The 17,427-nt window shown below is 42.1% G+C and overlaps 2 protein-coding genes across 3 annotated transcripts in view; one reads left to right on the top strand and one right to left on the bottom strand.

The window, feature by feature from the left end:
* DCAF17 (DDB1 and CUL4 associated factor 17) overlaps nucleotides 1-8,190 on the bottom strand; it is a 497,543-nt gene extending 489,353 nt beyond the window's left edge. Inside the window, exon 1 of the mRNA XM_086956119.1 lies at nucleotides 8,060-8,190. The gene's annotated coding sequence lies outside the window, so the exon portion shown is untranslated. The remainder of the gene's footprint in view (nucleotides 1-8,059) is intronic.
* Nucleotides 7,852-17,427, top strand: part of TLK1 (tousled like kinase 1) — an 877,117-nt gene continuing 867,541 nt past the window's right edge. The window contains exon 1 of one of the 2 annotated variants that reach the window (XM_086956115.1): nucleotides 7,852-8,162. The gene's annotated coding sequence lies outside the window, so the exon portion shown is untranslated. The remainder of the gene's footprint in view (nucleotides 8,163-17,427) is intronic. The other variant, XM_086956118.1, reaches the window with a different exon arrangement.

Genomic DNA, 17,427 nt, shown 5'->3' with positions numbered 1-17,427 from the left:
CTTCAACTACAATATGACTTAGGCCCACATGAAACCTACAGGTATATACAGATCAGGCACGCTTTACTGCAGGCAATACCGGCGGACACTGACGTCCCGGAGTCATCACCGTTAGAGGATAGACTACTTACTGACTACATGCAGCAGGGTGCGACCTCCCTAACATACCGGAAATTACTGAATAATCTAGCATACCCTACCCTAACACTACGTGAGAGGTGGGTAGAAGAAGTGGGTGATATCGACGACACAGATTGGAATGAAGCTCTGGCGTCACCGAAAGAGGTGGGAATTTCAGCTAAATTTAGACTAGTACAACTTAAAATCTTACACCGTGTTTACTATACTAGACTCAGGCTACACAAGATACACAGGGCACCACACCCGTTCTGTCTTCGTGGCTGTGGGTAAGAAGGGACATTAATGCACACACTGTGGGACTGCCCACTCATAGTCGAATATTGGCGGCGGGTGATGAGCACCATTTCACAAACACTCCATGTATCCCTAGTCCCTGAACCTCGCAAATGTCTCCTAAATATCTGGGAACCTACTGATCTATCTAATTATGGGCAGATCTGGGGTACATTGGGGATGATGGTAGCAAGAGAGACATTGCACAAAGGTGGGGGCGCACCGGAACTGCCCACAGTAACGCAGTGGTGTGACAACATGGACATGCTAATGTTCACGGAGCCCAGTCACCAGAAACCATGCTAAGGACAAAGTGGCAGCCAAAGACAAATTAAACAGAATAGTTGAGTAAGTCGCCTTTCCATAAATAAACTGTAACTTTCATAAAAATCAGATGGTTGGAAATATATATATTATATTTACAGGATTGCCTGTCCGAAATTAGACTGACAATCGAAATTAGGAATATGTGAACACATTCTATCAGGTTAAGAACACATTTGACTCGATTCTACTCTGAGATTGGTATAGAATGTTCCTCTCTTCTCTTTGAAATAACAAATATCAGCAGAAATAAATGACTATATAAGGCTAATTCATGTGAGACCTTTATTGGTTCTTCTTTGTACTAGTTTTCAATTCTTACAGTCATAAGATCTAATAGACTTATTAGCCGTTGTTTTCTCTCATTTTTCTTCCTCTCTCCACTTTCTCTGACTTTTTCTTCCTTTCAACTGTTAAAGGTTAGCTTCATTCAATTGAGAAATGACAGAGGCTATAGTGCTGACTTGCATCCTAAATGGAGTAATCACAAAAGTCATTAAGGGCCTCATTAGGATCGCGGACGGACTTGCTTCCGTCCGCGACCCCAGAGGATGAGGGAACGTCCGCATGGGCTGCGGCGTTCCCTCATGTGCGATTAGGATGTGACCGCCACCCTGGTGGTCACATCCTGGATATTTAACATTGCGGCGGGTGCTGCTTCAAGCAGCACCCGCAGCAATGTTAAAAGTGCATGTTTAACATTTACATGCACAAAGCGGCAGGCACCGCGCGGTGCCTGCCGCTTTGTGCATGTAAATGCTGGGGGGTACCATAGGTACCCCCCCATGTGCACCCCCCACCCGCCAACACCCTGGGGGCCCGCAACGGGCCCCCAAAATTAAAAGTACACATGCTTTTCCACGGCGGAAAAACCGCCGCGGAAAAGCATGTTTACAAATGCTTCCTAATTTGGCTGTCGGTGTCTGATAGACACTACCAGCCAAATGAGAGCTTTTCCGCCGCGGTTGTAATCCGACCGCGGCGGAAAAGCAGCGGACAGAAACCAAGACCCACCAGCCATCGTAATGCGGCGGTGGGTCTTTGGTGAGTCCACAGAGGATTTTCCGCCTCCTCCGGGCCGGAGGTGGCTTCCACCGGCCCGGAGGAGGCGGAAAATCCTCCATCATAATGAGGCCCTAAATGTTAATTTAAAATTACAATGAACTATGTTCTGTGAGTCCTACACAAGGAGTTTAATGACAACAACAAAAGTTTATGAATTTTGCATCACTTGATAATTCTTGTTTAGATAATACCTCAGATACATGATATGCTATTTATTATTACAGATATCCATACAGAATTTATAACTTATTGGAAAGAGCGTCTGTTCAGCTAAAGGTCCTGAGGAACGTGGTCCCATTCCACCGAAACGAGTCGACCTTGCGTAATAGATCACATAACAACTTGTGACCCCTCAGCCACAGAATAAAGAATGAATGTATAGTGTATGAGAGTGTATGCATGAGAGACTTGTGAGAGTGTATTTGGTTTTTTTTCTCTGTACGGTATCTGTATCTTTTTACTTACTGATGATTTATATGTCCTTTTGATAAAATAACTGTTATGAAATTAAGAAATACTGTGAAAAATACGATCTCTTAAAAAAGAAATAAAATTTAAAAACATGATAAAATGTAATGTTGTCACCTTGTGTTAAAGGCTTTTTGATGAAAACATGAGAATTGTCAAGTATAAAATAATTTAGGTCATGAGGGAATCTTTTTCTATGGTATTGTGGGTAAGAAGGGACATTAATGCACACACTGTGGGACTGCCCACTCATAGTCGAATATTGGCGGCGAGTGATGCGCACCATTTCACAAACACTCCATGTATCCCTAGTCCCTGAACCTCGCAAATGTCTCCTAAATATCTGGGAACCTACTGATCTATCTAATTATGGGCAGATCTGGGGTACATTGGGGATGATGGTAGCAAAGAGAGACATTGCACAAAGGTGGGGCGCACCGGAACTGCCCACAGTAACAAAGTGGTGTGACAACATGAACATGCTAATGTTCACGGAGAGGGCGGTCTATGTGCTTAGGGCATGCCCCCGTAAATGGAATAAAGTGTGGTCGGCCTGGAATACTTACAGAGGGGAGTTGTGTGACCCATTGCCGGAGGATGACAGTGTTAGCTCAGACGAGGCGGAATAGGAGTAGCAGAGGGGATGAGAACTAGGTAGAGAGATAGTGATGAAGACCGAGTATTAAGGACATCATGTGGTAACGCTATGGACTACTGATCCTTAGCATAATGTGAAAACAGATGTGATATTGGCTATGGTGTGTGATATTAAAAACCTGAACACAGTTATAAGTTTTGTTTTAAAAAGTAAAAAACTGCTAGACCTACTGTTTATTCAACCTCATTACAAATTAGTGAAAATATCAACATAGACATATAACGCCGCCGAACCTCGGGTTGTCTGCCACTGGGCTGTGTACAATTGATAAGTAGGATCATAGAAATGCAAATGTCAAGGCCGGCCTGGATTGTTGTAGGCTTGTAATAATGTATGCTTTAATTTGTCAAATAAAGGTCTTTAAAAAAAAAAGTAATATGTGATGAAAATAACTGGGTCAGGAGGCTGGCAGAATTATTGAGAGAAGTTTACAATGGAGAAATAAAGAGGAACAAGTAGACTACACATGAGCCACTTGGAATACCACAGCTTCTCGGGCCTAATTTAACAGTCAGGCATGGCCCAGCCACCAGAAACCATGCTAAGGACAAATTGGCAGCCAAAGACAAATTAAACAGAATAGTAGAGTAGATTTCAAAATCAAAGTAATTGTTGTACTTAAAAATTGATTCAGGGGCCTCATGGTTAGGGCTTTTAAGGGAAGACAGGAGTATGTTTGCAGAGAGTATCACACACAGAAACTTCACTGTAGATGTTACAAATCAGCAAGTCAATGACCTCACAAAACGATTTTTTTGTTTTCTAAAGGGGAGAGCAAAAACGATTCCAAACAATTCCCTTGTTATTGGATATGTGCCTGCTGAGGTTGCTTTTACCAATCCCTACATCGAAACTGTAGAGTAGTATACTAGAATACTCTTCTTTGCTTTTCAGAATACACTAGCAGAACAAACAGATAGGTGCTTTTGCAAAAACACTGAAACAGATTCTCTCCAAATGGTAAAATGGGAGGCCGTCAAAGTTGTGATTTGTGGACACTGTATTTGAGCAGAGGTAGGAGGCCACACGGCTATAGCTAGAGATTTGACTACATTAGAACATAAATATGTAACTCTGAAGCGGGAGGTTATACAGGACCCCACAAGCAAAGACTGACTGAACCAAGCCAGAGACGAACGTGCCTCCTTAATGGTAACAGTGCGCTGTCTTGACGACTCCACTTACGCAACTCACTTGTGTACTAAAGCGATAGAGCTAATGTACTACCTGTGTGGTTAATCAAAGACAAACAACTGGTGCCCCTGTAACAAGGATTAGGTGCAAACAGTGTACTATTCTCCACACACGCGATCAATAGAGAATATTAACAAATAATTACTGTACCTTGCATAATAATAATGGCAAGTGCACAACAGCAGGCATCACAGAGTTCCTGTCCAAGATTACTCTCTCTAAGATTTCTCTCCAGAGCAGAGGGTGGTCATTGATAAACTGATTATAGCCCAATAAGTAAACAGGGCCAGTTTAGAACAGTCAGCTGACAAAAAGCCAGAGATAGTCAATCTCCTAGCTGAGTTCTGGTGAACCTTCTTAGAATAGCTTGCACCTCGATTGGTAATGCTTTCAAATACAGCAATTGAGTTAGTACTTAGTAAATTAGAAAAGCACTGGCAGTCTCATTCCCCAAACCTAGGAGAGATGCATTAGAGATGGGGTCATATAGACCACTTTCTTTTCTCAATATGGACAATAAAATATTGAGTAAATTTTTTGCCAAGAAATTAATCCACAGTATACGGGAGCTGGTCCTTCCAGACCAAAATGGATTTAGCCCAGTCACAGTGACTCTCTAATACATTAGGAGGTTATTTAGAGCCTTGGAGAAAACACCACCACTATTCCCTAAGGGCCTCATTATCATGACAGTCGGACAGGTGTCCTACCGCAATTGTTTCAGGCACAAACCGTCTGACAAGCAGTCAGCGGGCTTGACCCTCCGATTAGAATACGAACGCCATACAGGCGGTCGTAAAAAGCTTTTTACTATTGTGCCTTGGCAGTGGCCCTTTTCCTGGGCCGCTGCACAAGCAGCAATATTAAAAAAAAACTTTGAAAACATCCATGCACCGTTTGCCAGGTATATGTGGGGCATGGATGTTTGTGGGGGCACCACATGTGCCCCCATAGCCACTTAGCAGTGGCCCACGAGGGAAGGGGGTCCTGCTAGAGGGCCCCTAAGTCCCTTTCCGACAGCCTTTTCATGGCGGTGGGATGGCAATGAAAAGGCTGTCGGAAACTGACATCCTAATCTTTACAGAGGTGCCTCTCAGGCACCGCTCCATTCTAGTCATTAGGCTCCGACCACTGCCCCGATGGGTTACTCAAGCCTGTTGGAGGTGGCGGTCTTTCCCTCGCACCAAATCGCTCTGACCTCAGAATTATAATTCTGACGGTCAGACCGATACCCTGGATGTCGGAGGGACTGCTACTGGCGGCCTGTCGGTGACGGCCCGCCTGACATCGTAGTCAGGCCCTTAGTGTTACTGGCACTTAAACAGCCTTTGATGCATTGAGTTGCCTATATTCCTTTTAGGTACAGAGGGAGTTTTGCCTGGAAGGGGCAGTGATTAACGGTTTGTTCCATTATATGTTAAACCTACGGTCAGTAACCATATGGGTATAGTAATATCTAACGCAAACAAATGATGGACAGAATGCTGAATAAATCATACATTCACCCCCAGTCAAGAGACATTATCAATAAAACGAATCAATTAGGTGGTCAATGGAGTATCCCACAAAGCGAGGGAAGCTCAATGCCAGTGATACTCTAAGTACAGCCAGGGGCCCTCTTGAACTTTACATGCAGCCCCCCTGGTGAACAGCAGCACAAGGTGCTGCACACTTGCTGATCATTAATATTCAATAAATAAAAAGTTAAAAATACGGGTAAGCATGTATTTACAGAATAAATTATGTTATGAAGTAACTACGGTGGTGTCCTGCACCACTTAACTTTAGTTAATCTACAAATAAATGCTTGCCCGTTTATTTATCTTTTTTTAGACCTCCTTACACAATCTCTGATCCACTCAGACCCCCTACCGCTACTCTGCTGGCATCAGTGCAGCCCTCAGTCACACCACGGACCATACTTTGCGGCCCCTGGGCAAATGTTTGCAAGTACCCATGCTCTATGCAGACGATATGTTACTTGGCATCAAATATGTACGGACTGATATGACAGCTCATACAGCAGCAATATTCAAGTTCATAGGCGCCTTAAAGGCAAATTGGTCAAAGTCCTGCTTGTTACCCATGACACAAGAACAACACCCCATGAACTTGGGACCATATCAGCCTAATATAAAATGGGAATCACACAAATGTCACTACTTTGACAACAGGGTGTACCAAACTGATGAAGATTTAGAGGATGGCAACATAGTGACTGTGATAACATTGCAACGCACCCAGAGTTCCTTCTAGAAAATGCTGCCACTATCAGTCATTGGACGGGTTGCTTTACCAATAATGGTGATGCAGCCCCACCTATTATACTACTTTGTCAGCCAACCAGTATTACTCCCTACATCAATATTTTTTGAGCTGGAAATGTTTCATGGCTATCTGATATGGGCTGGGGCGAGTCGACGAAGGGTGGTGCTGTCCAAGTGAAACTTCCAGTAATAGAGGATGGTTTAGCACTACCCGACTTCAATCTATTCTATAAATACAGTGGCTCAACTATAATGGGTCTTGCTGGTTGAGAGATTAGGATCTATCCGAAACGGGTATCTCAGAGGCTAAAACTCATGAGGATAGCTTATATTATTTAGAACAATAATACAATAGGAGAGTAAAAAATAAGAGTAACGCAGAGAGTGAAGCTGGCTAGGGCAATGGGAACAGGGATAGTTGAATTAAGGAGAGTAATTATGGGTAGCACAGGCAGAATAATGATTGACTTGGCAGGAGAATAAAAAGGAGCAAAGCACTGTAACTAATGAGAAGTACAGCAAAAGGACTTAAAGTGGTTACATTAAGGGAAGTAAATTTGGGGATAGAAAGTGGGGAGAAACAGAAACAAAAAATGGTAGCAAAGATGGGTAGAGCAAGGTGAGTAAAAATGGACCAAGAGTGAGTGGTGATGTATAGGGCAGGGACTGTAAAGATGAGTTTAGCAGGGGGCGTAGTGAAGGGTGGAGCAGAGGAGAAAGGGGGTAGAATAAGCAGACCCCAAAGATAGGATTATTAGGGGAGTAATCGTGAGTAGAGGGAGGTGGAGCAAGGGAAGATATTTTCGGTTAAGGAGTGAGACTAAACATGAGCGGAGCAAAACTTTAAGTACAGATGGGTGGAGTGTGGGAGTAAAGATGGATGGACTACGGATACAGAGGATGGGTACACCAAAGGTGAAAAAATGTGTAAACGGGTCTGGTAAGAGGTAAATCAAGAACAGCACAGAGGATGTAGCAGTGGGGTTAAAGCCCAAGGGAAGTAAATATTGGTATATCTTGGTGAGTGAAGAGAGGTAGAGAAGGGGATAGCGATGCGGACAGCAGGAAGATAAATGTTAGCTTACGGACGGGGAGGGTAAATAGAGGGAGTAAAGAGAGGTGGAACGATGGGAATAAAGATACTAACGTTGAATACAATTACGTCATTTTTGATGAATCCTAAACAGACATTTCATTGAGGGTAGCTACATATACGTGCACTATTGAACCAGCTTTACAAAAAAGCCCTTTTGTGTACATTTACGCCCGAGAGGGAAAAGAAAGTGTTGTGGATTCAGTGGCCAGCGATAAAAGTTCTGCTTCGCTTCAGATTTTGGCGAATCTTAGTTCTAATAACTGACAGGGAGGAATATATCGGATTACCATCGTTATTACTACCTGAAAGAGGGTGACTAACTTCTCGGTGGCCTTTATAAGCAATTACAGTCCAACTGTTCTGTCATCTCGTGTGCAATGTTATGCTTTTGGCTCGTGTGTTACGTACATGAGTCCCAAGATAGGCAGAGTCGCAACCTTTGCCTTGCTCTAACAATTAATGCAGCAGCTCAGCGTGGAAGCTGGAGATGGGATTTGTGGCGTCTCTGACACAATCTTCATTGTTCGGAGTGTAGTCACTCACGATGTATCCTGCACAACTCTACAAGCTCACCTCCTGTTGCAGAATAAGTCAATTGCCGGAACAGAAGTTAAACTCGGCAGGTTAAGAACGGGGTATTCAACAGCACATTCGCTTCTATCAAATTCCCAGGTAGGTAAGAAAAAATACTGTGGAAATAAATCGGCTCTCATTCTTCATTTACCAGTCCCGTCTAAATTCAGCACAATCTGTGTTTGTGTTTAGTCTCACCACTTATTTCCCAAAAGATTATGCGGAGGCAGACATATTTACTTGTGACGAAATACAAGCGGGATGGCTCTCGGCATTGAAGAGCGCCCTCGGCGCTGCTCCCATCACCCGTAGCGTGAGGGAGGGGGCGTGATTAGGTCCTGTCACTGTTCACCTGCGGGGGCTATTGAGTTTCCGTGCTCTCGCGTTCTGGTGCACAGCACCGGCTCCACAATTTCACGGAGGGCGCTTCGGTTCACGTGACAGCTTACGTAGCTCCTACTCGGCTTGTTTAAACATTGGGTGCTGCTCCTGCCTGTGCTAAGGCTGGCCAAAATTGTATTCCTGCATAGCTGCCAAGTTTTCTTTTTGCTTATGCGTCACATTCCCAGGTTTTCACAGTTCTAACAGGTGACATTTCAAGGCATTATGTGTTACACTTTGAGTGGCAGTTTGTGGCGAAATAAAATAGCTTGTCTGTTTATTTAAGTTAAATGAAAGTCAGAAATGCACGATTGTGTCCATTGTAATGTTTAGAACTGGCCTTAACAACGCAACAGTGCTCCCAAAACGTCTATGCAAGTTCTTTTACCCTGCTTCCCCGAAGTCAAAGTGCTCTGGTCGGAGTTGTCAATGTCAAACACAGGCCACTTGGCAGCTTTGTCATGGACTTACCTGTAATGGTTGATTGGAGTTAGAATGTTGTGCGGGAGTTTGAACATTGATTGAATGCTTTCCTCCTCGGAGAGAAACATAAAATATTGCAAAACATTTTAACTGACCGGCTCGTCGGGTCGTCAGATTTCAAAACCGTTAGTGAAGACTAATGTAGCAAAACTAAGAGGCAGAACCCTGATCCGTACTGATATTTTCCAGCAGCTGTGTGAGGCAGGTGGAAGAATCATTTAATGCAGCATGCCATGAGGCAAAGAGGATGGGCCGGGCCGGACCGGAGAAAGCTGCTGTTTTCATGTTACTGTGTAACGATTTCATTTAAGTAAACAGTTTAGCTGGGCCCAACCTGACTTCTGCATAGCCGCCCACCTGTCTGGGACCAGTTCACACTGTGGCTGGTTTACTGCTGCAGACACATAAGGAGCTAGCTTATAGATAAGTTTCGCGTTTATTCATAATTGATATAGACCTCACCAGAGGGATAGTATAATCGTTACTAACTAACATTCACGAAAACTATAAGTTAGACCTCTTTACAATAAAACAAAAGCTAAAAAAAGTCAAATTAAATCAACTTCTATTATACTGACAATATACTACTACAAAAAAGGAACATCATAAAACAAACGTGTTCATTAGGGAAATGAATTCATGGTGAGTTTTAATATCGAATTTAAATATTAAAGGATGTTGGGCAATGAGGTAACACATGAAACATACTCTGAGGTCCTACCTGACAAATATTACACGTAAAAAATTCCTTAGAGTGACTCTTGTGTCTCCCAGTATAGGTCTTGAGGGGAAGAATACTAATTAGGATAATTATTATCAGGCGCCTTACATTGTGAGAAATTTGGTAGCGAAGTTACGGTTGATCCTGACCAAACAAGATAACAGAAGTTGTACTTTTAAACATTTTCAGGTTAACACAGTGTTCCATATCCTGAGAAAAACTTAAATGGGCAGTGTGAATTTTTTTACAATAATCGCAAATGGCCAGTGGACCAGGACTTAAGAAATTCCATATTACAATTAAAACTTTCTAGCACTAATTTTAGGTTATTAAAACTGTCATTTAACTAACCGATCCCATAGCTAACTCCTCACTGAGGAAAGCCCTGAAGGAAGATGCTGGTATGTGAAGAAGGACATATCCCCATCAAACTACATTTGCGAATGTTTGCGCCTAAATGCCAAGGAGTCCAAGCTCTAATCTAATCATTTGTACTGGGATAGCCATATTCAAGCTACATTTCTGCAAAATCTGTTGTACCAGATGATTAGAGGTAATAGTCAATCATGCATATTTTGACAAACCCAAGTAGTCTTGCTCACAGGATTTTTAGTTAACTTGTTGCCTTTGAAAAATGAGTAGGTTATACTCTGTTTCCTACATGTCTTCCACACCTAGAAAAATCATTGCTTCTTTTAGGTGTCTCTGCGAAAGATTATTTGGCTGGTCTGTAAATAACTTCAATTGGGACCATAGTGAAGATTTAAGTGCTACTGCAGGACCCCTTCCAGTATTGGCCAGGCCCTGTGGCCAACCCACCATCACGCACAGCGAAGGCTGTGCGCAGCGTGGGGTTGGCAGCAGGCTAGGCCCTGTGGCCACCCCTGCAGCATATGACCGAAGTCCTTGCACAGCGTGGGATTGGCTGCGTTGGGGGGGTTTTTAAAATCCCCCAAATCTCTGAAATTCACAAGCTGTAATTTAATGAGCTCACTATAACTTGTGCTCCCACCATGCAATGCTTATGACCTCACATTCTACATCACTCATGACATGTCATGGCACAGGAACTCTTGAAGTCTGGCCATCTTTAATGATCCATCCGATGACCCTATCTGTGGTTAGATAACTAGATGTGTTGTGTTTAGTTGTTGTACTTGTTGAGTTTAAGTTGGTACTTCTAGCGGTGGCTCTTCCGTTATGGCAGAGGAGAGTTGCACCACCTGCTGTGAGCACAGCAGGCACACACATTAATAAAATGGTAATAAATACCATTTTATTATAACGTGTCCTTGACTTGAGCTATTACAGAGTGAGGGCAGGGGGCCGGGCTGATGAGTGCAATTGCACTAAAACTTCAGCCCCTGCCAGTGAGGATGTCATATTCTTCATGCATACTTCAGAGCTAGCATTTCCAGGGCTGAAACACAGCATAGCGATTTCAGCCGCAGACCCCCTGCCTCAAAACGAGCTCTGGGTTAGCCTGCTCCAACCAATCCTGGATTGGTTAGTTTCACTTTGCACAAGTGAGGAAGTCCTTCCCTTTCCGCCCCTAGTCTCTGCTGAGGAGAGCGCCAGGAACCATGCCAGCAAATGCAACATATATATGGTGAGTTTTTTGGACATCGTGCCTCACCATATTTTAATGTTGGCAGCCACTACTGGTTACTTCATTGCAGATCGGCTAGATAGCCCTTCTAGGTTGAATGAGTTATATAGCAATTACAGTTTTTTTATGCAAATGTATGCCAAAGCCTATTATGGACCAGACATTTTCTTTTCTTATGATTATAATTGTCATTAATTCGGTCCAATAAATTATAGATACTTGGTTGGATGCTTATATTTGAACTACGTCCTTTTTTAAACTTGTTTTTAAAATTTCTTAAGCTTTGATTTCTTTACCAGTTGCTGCTGCAGTTTCCTGGAGACATTTTATGGTTTAAATAGTAGAGGATGTTGATTTTTGTTGTTTATAATTCATGGGACTTTAAATAAATGTGCAACAAAGAAAATCATGAATTTGCGCACTAAGATATATGCATATGCAAATGTTCAAAGTAGACTCATCGGCTCCATAGACAGTAAATTCATTAATTGTGGTGATAAATTCTTGCAACACACAAAATGTGATGGGAGGCTGCTTGCAATAAGTCTAACTACTAGCAACAACTCCGGGTAGCACTCCAAACCTTACATCCTTGCTCCCGTAATTTTAATATGATACCAGACAATTATGAATAAGACAGATGCCCTTGAATGTATTAATGGTGCAAGTGAAAAAAGCAATGGCAAAAAGTTGACTGTCTTTTGTGTTTTTTGCAAGCCAGAGCACAGAGTGGAGGCGGCTATAAGATCAATTTGCAAATTCACCTTTGCAAGTTTTTAGAATTTTGCTCATTTTCTAAATCCTTATTCAGAATTCTAATGCTGGATAAAGTGCAGTGGTGTAAAGTTGTGTGGTGTATCATGCAGTGCAGTGGCGTGTCATCAAGTGGTGGTAGAGTTGATTGGAGTGTTGTATAGTGGACTTAAGTGGCGCGTGGTAGAGTGGAGTGGTGTGTCATTGAGCGTCTTTTGTCATTTATAATTTTGTTGGTTTGATTTTAATAGGTGCCAGGGAGTGGACTGGTGTCGTAGAGCAGAGTATCATGGCATAGAGTGGCGTATCATAGAGTCTCTTGGAGTGGAGGAGGGTAGAGTGAAGTGGCATGTCGTACAGTCGAGTGGTGCGTTGTACAGTGTGGTGGTGTGCTGTAGAAAGGAATGGATTAGCATGTCATAGAGTTAAGTGGCATGCTGTAGAGTGACATTGTGTGTCATACAGTGGAGTGGTGTGGCGACTTGTGTTGTGGAGTGGTATTTGCATTTTCCATCAACCTTTTAGACAGGACGTAGCTGCGAAATGGCTAAGTTCTTGGTTACTACTTAAGGTATACCATATTACTATCTTTTTTAAGCAATAGGGAGGAATGAGGCACTTTATTTTTATTGCTGTGTATATTTTTCAAAAAGGTAACGGAGTACAGCAGTAGAATCTTGGAAGTACTGCGGTAACTATTGAAAGGAAAAAAGATTTATGACGATTTGTTTATTATTGTTTTATTGTTTGTCTTAATCGTTTTTCCTCCCCAAAAGGTACCACGGTACTTCCTACGTAGTACCACAGTACTCCCTTACCTTTTAAAAAAATATATACTTTTCCCTAACTATTCACACTTTTTTAAAAGTGCCTCATATCTTCCTACAGGTGAAGAAACATGGTAATAACATATATCTGCCATACAAACCCAGACAAATGCCAAAGTGTAGTAGACAGACATAGCAGCAAAATGGCTGTGTTCTCTAATTGAGATATACATTATTAACCTAGAGTAAGAAATGAGGGACTTGAGCAAAGTCAAAATAGTTAAATACAAGTATTTTATTGTATATATCTTTAAAAAGGTAACACAGTACCACTGTACTATCTTAAAAGTACCAAAGCACCTATTGGATTAAAAAAGATTAAAGGAATTATGACAAACAATAAAACAGTATTTTTTATTGTTGTTTAATATTATTTTATATTGTCATTTACATTTTTTTTACTTCAAATGGTACTACAGTACTTCCTAGGTAACTGCAGTACTTTAAAAAATAGATATATAGCACAATATAATTAATTTCCCCTACCTATTACTACTTTTGTAAAGTGGCTTAGGTCTTCCTACAACTGTGAAATTTAGTACTTAACTATATCTAAGATAGATACCCAGAACACAACCAAAGTGTGGTGAAAACAACATTGCTGCCCTTTACTCTTGTAAAGGCAGTAATCAGCCAATGATAATGTGTTTTGTCATCGCCCTTTACTACGGTATACCCTGGCCCAATATAACACTATGTTTTTGTCGCTAATTACTACAAAACTACTCAACGGATTTTCATAAAAAGTAAAAAGGATCCTTGCCACACCATTTTGTACATTCCTGCCATATTTAATTGAAATCCGTTCAGCCGTTTTGCAGCGACGTCTGTCTGAAAAGTCTATGGAAAAGGCAATGGTGGAAAACATGTTTTCCAATACCCTTTTTTCCTTGCACCCCCTTAATGAATCACCACAAAACTGCATGATCTGGCAATTTAGAAAAAAGCAAAAACAACAATCAATCAATCAATCAATCAGGGGTTGATAAAGCGCAACTACTCTCCCGCGGGGTCTCAATACGCTGGGGAGTGAGGGGGGCGGCTCTGTTGAGTGCTGGGGGTCATCTGAAGAGCTAGGTCTTGAGATCCTTCCTGAACTGGAGCAGCGTGGGAGCTTGTTAGAGGTGGAGGGGGAGGTCATTCCAGGCCTTGGCTAAGAGGTAGGAGAAGGACTTTCCTGACGTTCAGGTCTTGTAGTTGCATGGAATGGAGGCCAGAGAGAGGTCAACTGATCAGAGGTGTCTTTAGGGTGCGTGGAAGGAGAGGCAGTTGTTCAGGTATATTGGTCAGGTGTTGTGAAGGGCCTTGTATGCATGAGTGAGGAGTTTGAAGGTTATTAGTCTTTCGATAGGGAGCCAGTGGAGATAGCGGAGGTGTTGGGTGATGTGACTGCGACAGGGGCTGTCTAGGGTCAGTCTGGCTGGGGCGTTCTGGACGGTCTGGAGAATGAAAAGTAGTGTCTTGTTGATTCTGGCGTAGAGTGCGTTGCCATAGGCCAGTCTGCTACTGATGAAAGCATGTGTGATCGGATGGGATCCATCTGAACGTCTTTCAGAGTACGCAGAGGGTTTTGAAGTAGGCCAAGGATACAGCGTTGATCTGGTGGTTCATTAAGTGCAATGAGTCTAGTATGATGCCAAAGTTTCATGCATAGTCCATCGGGGTGGGGGGTTTCCAAGTACAGGGAGCCACCAGGAGTCACCCACGCGGAGGGGATAGAGCCAAGGATGAAGACTTCTGTTTTCTCAGAGTTGAGTTTCAGGCAGCTCTTCTTCATCCAGGTGGCAATGCCTTTCATCCCTTCTTGGAACCTGTGTCTGGTGATGTTGGGCTCATTGGTGAGGGAGAGAATAAGCTGGGTGTCTTCAGCATAGGCGATGATGTTGAGTCCGTGGTGTCTAACAATGGTAGATGCATGTGGCTAGTGGCCATATATAGATGATTGGATTTCAGAATATGTCAAGTCTTGCAAGTGTTGTACAATTTAGAAAACAGTTTGAAGATTCATACTACTTAATTGTATCCAGTTGTTTATACAAAAAGACCTTTGACAAGATTTGCCCTTTGATTTTGAGGTCATTATTAGTAGTTAGGTAGTGACTGAAGACACACTAATAGTGTAGGTTAATTATATTTTCTAAGTGGGACAAGTATAAATGTATTGTTAGTCCCATTACAAATGGAGTACTAGAGTTTTTAAAGGTTCATTTTAGGGAGGGGAACCCCACCTTGATTATCAAGGATAATAGAATAGTTTACCTTGATGAAGGTAATGAAATTGTTTGACATGAATAAAAGGAAGGAAAATGTAAAAGAATGTTGTTGTACAATATATAAATGGTTAGATGGAAAGATATGAGTTGTTGTGGAAGCTGTAAAACAGACTTTAGCTTCAAGATGAGACATTATGAGGCCAGGTATGGTCATATCTTTGTACCCTTCGCAAAACAATAGGAATTGGCTACATTTAAATTTATTAGGGGGTGTCAGTAACAAATCGGTCTCCAAGTTGAATGGAAAGAGGTTAAAGCCCAAGTTGAGGTTGATTGGACATGCAAGATCAATTGGAAAGAAGCCACTAGGCAAAGAGGCTAAAGAAAATGAAACAAATATGACATTTATGCCATGACGTTGGTGCTGTGAAGGTGGACTTCTGAAAGTGAGAAATCCTGGGTAGACCATGAAGGCAGAATCCAAGTTTTCAAGACCATTAAAAGCTGTACTGTTGGGCAGCCCATTAGTCAGTTTAAAAAAATGAGACATGAATCTGTCTTAACAGAATTGACAAGTTTTGGGGATGGGGTTGCTGAAAGTAGAGCACAAGGACATATCTAATATCAGTATGTTTACTGTCACTAGTAAAGTGAATGAGGTGAGTTGCATGACTGCTGAAGAGAATCTTGATGAGTCTCAAGGTAGTTATGAGTGTCTTGTGAAAGTATATGTGGCAATAAACCTCCAGTTAATTTACAAAATTAATGAGGCGCAACCTACACACTAAAAATATTTTGTGAAATGTACTTTTCGATTGTTTTAAGGTGGAAGCTATGTAGTAGTAATATATGTGTCTGTTTATGCTAGCCATACCCTTATGTTTTACTGTGTTTATGTTTTGCTCACAATGGGAAATGACATGCGACTGATTGGATCCATCTTGTGACTTCCTTATTCTGTTATTGTCATCACAGTCCTTTCAGTTCTGTGGCTACGGACTACCGAGATACCTTTTGAGTGTGGTTGGAATGCAGGTTCATAATAGGCTTCTTTTCTCCTCCATAAACATGGTCCACAACATATCCCTCGCAACTACAGCCAAAGAGCATTGCTGGATGCTTTAGGGAAAATATTTGCTAGGGGTATCTTGGAACACCTTACGGAGTGGGTGGAGGAGGAAAGAATACTCACTATTGAACAAGTGGGTTTCAGAAAGAAACACTGCACACTTGGTAACAATGAATGCTGAAGCTCATAGTGGAAAAGTAAACCACAATCCAAGGGCTTAATATATATGTGGCATAGATTTTTCTACTGCCTTCAACAGGGTGGACCGTCCGACATTATGGAAAAAAGAAGCTAGGTATGCCTGACATTCTCCATTCATTAATAATCACTCTCCATTCCTCCACATGGTGTCAGCTTTTACTAGTGGGGGACCAAGGAATGGCCTCTATATTTTCAACAAATAATTGCCTGAAACAGGGTTGTCTGTTGGCCCCATTACTTTTTTCACTGTCTGTTATGGACTTTTCTGACTGCTTTCCATCTAACAAGGGTGACACTCCCAAGATATGTAGTCTATTATCTTGCTTGATGTATGCGGATGACATTGCAATTCTGGACCTAACTCCCAAGGGCTTGAGCAACAGGCTGGCATCTTTACAACAGTATATCTCTATACATTACTTGAAGATCAACGTCTCAAAGAGTAAGGTATTATTTTAAGAAGTAGAAAGGCCAGGAAGATCAGTAAATGTATTTGGGGTATAGGTCCAGAGAAGCTGAAGATCATAAACTCATATCCCTATCTAGGGAAAATTGTAGCAGATAACAAGCTGGAAAAAACACATATTGAATATTGTTTTTTCTAAGGCTTCTTCGCATGCCAAAGGGTTATTATTGTCTTGTTTTATGTGGACCTCTTTTGAGTTCCAAAACATAAATAAAGAATTGAATTGAGTTACATTGAATTGAATAGGCTACTTACTTGTTAAAGAAGTGTTGTCTTCATTATTACAAAGACTCAATCTATTATTTGACCTTTGCAGTGGGCAGCAGCAGCCATCCCATGTTTCACATATGTAGTAGTACTGGCAATAGACAACATGTGTCTAGGCTTTCTGAATAGTGGGCAACTGCACCATTGCTGTGGGTAAAAGGCACAGGTACCCAGCAGGCTGCTGTTGTGGCAACCGGCACAGGCAGATCACGGTAGTTGGAGCAGTGATATTTCAAGGGAACTCTGGGGGTTCTACTGAAGGACAACAGCAGGAAGGGCATTTGTAGTATTCCTCTGCTGTCGCTTTGTAAAAGAAGCATACCGGCAGTTCTAGGCATGTTACCTCCCATAGGCGGGGCAGCCGAGGTGATAGGCTAG

This window comes from Lissotriton vulgaris, chromosome 2_1 (genome assembly GCF_964263255.1).
Source record: "Lissotriton vulgaris chromosome 2_1, aLisVul1.2, whole genome shotgun sequence".
Lineage (NCBI taxonomy): Eukaryota > Metazoa > Chordata > Amphibia > Caudata > Salamandridae > Lissotriton > Lissotriton vulgaris.
The sequence above is the reverse complement of the archived record's forward strand: the minus strand, read 5'-3'. Positions and strand labels throughout refer to the sequence as shown.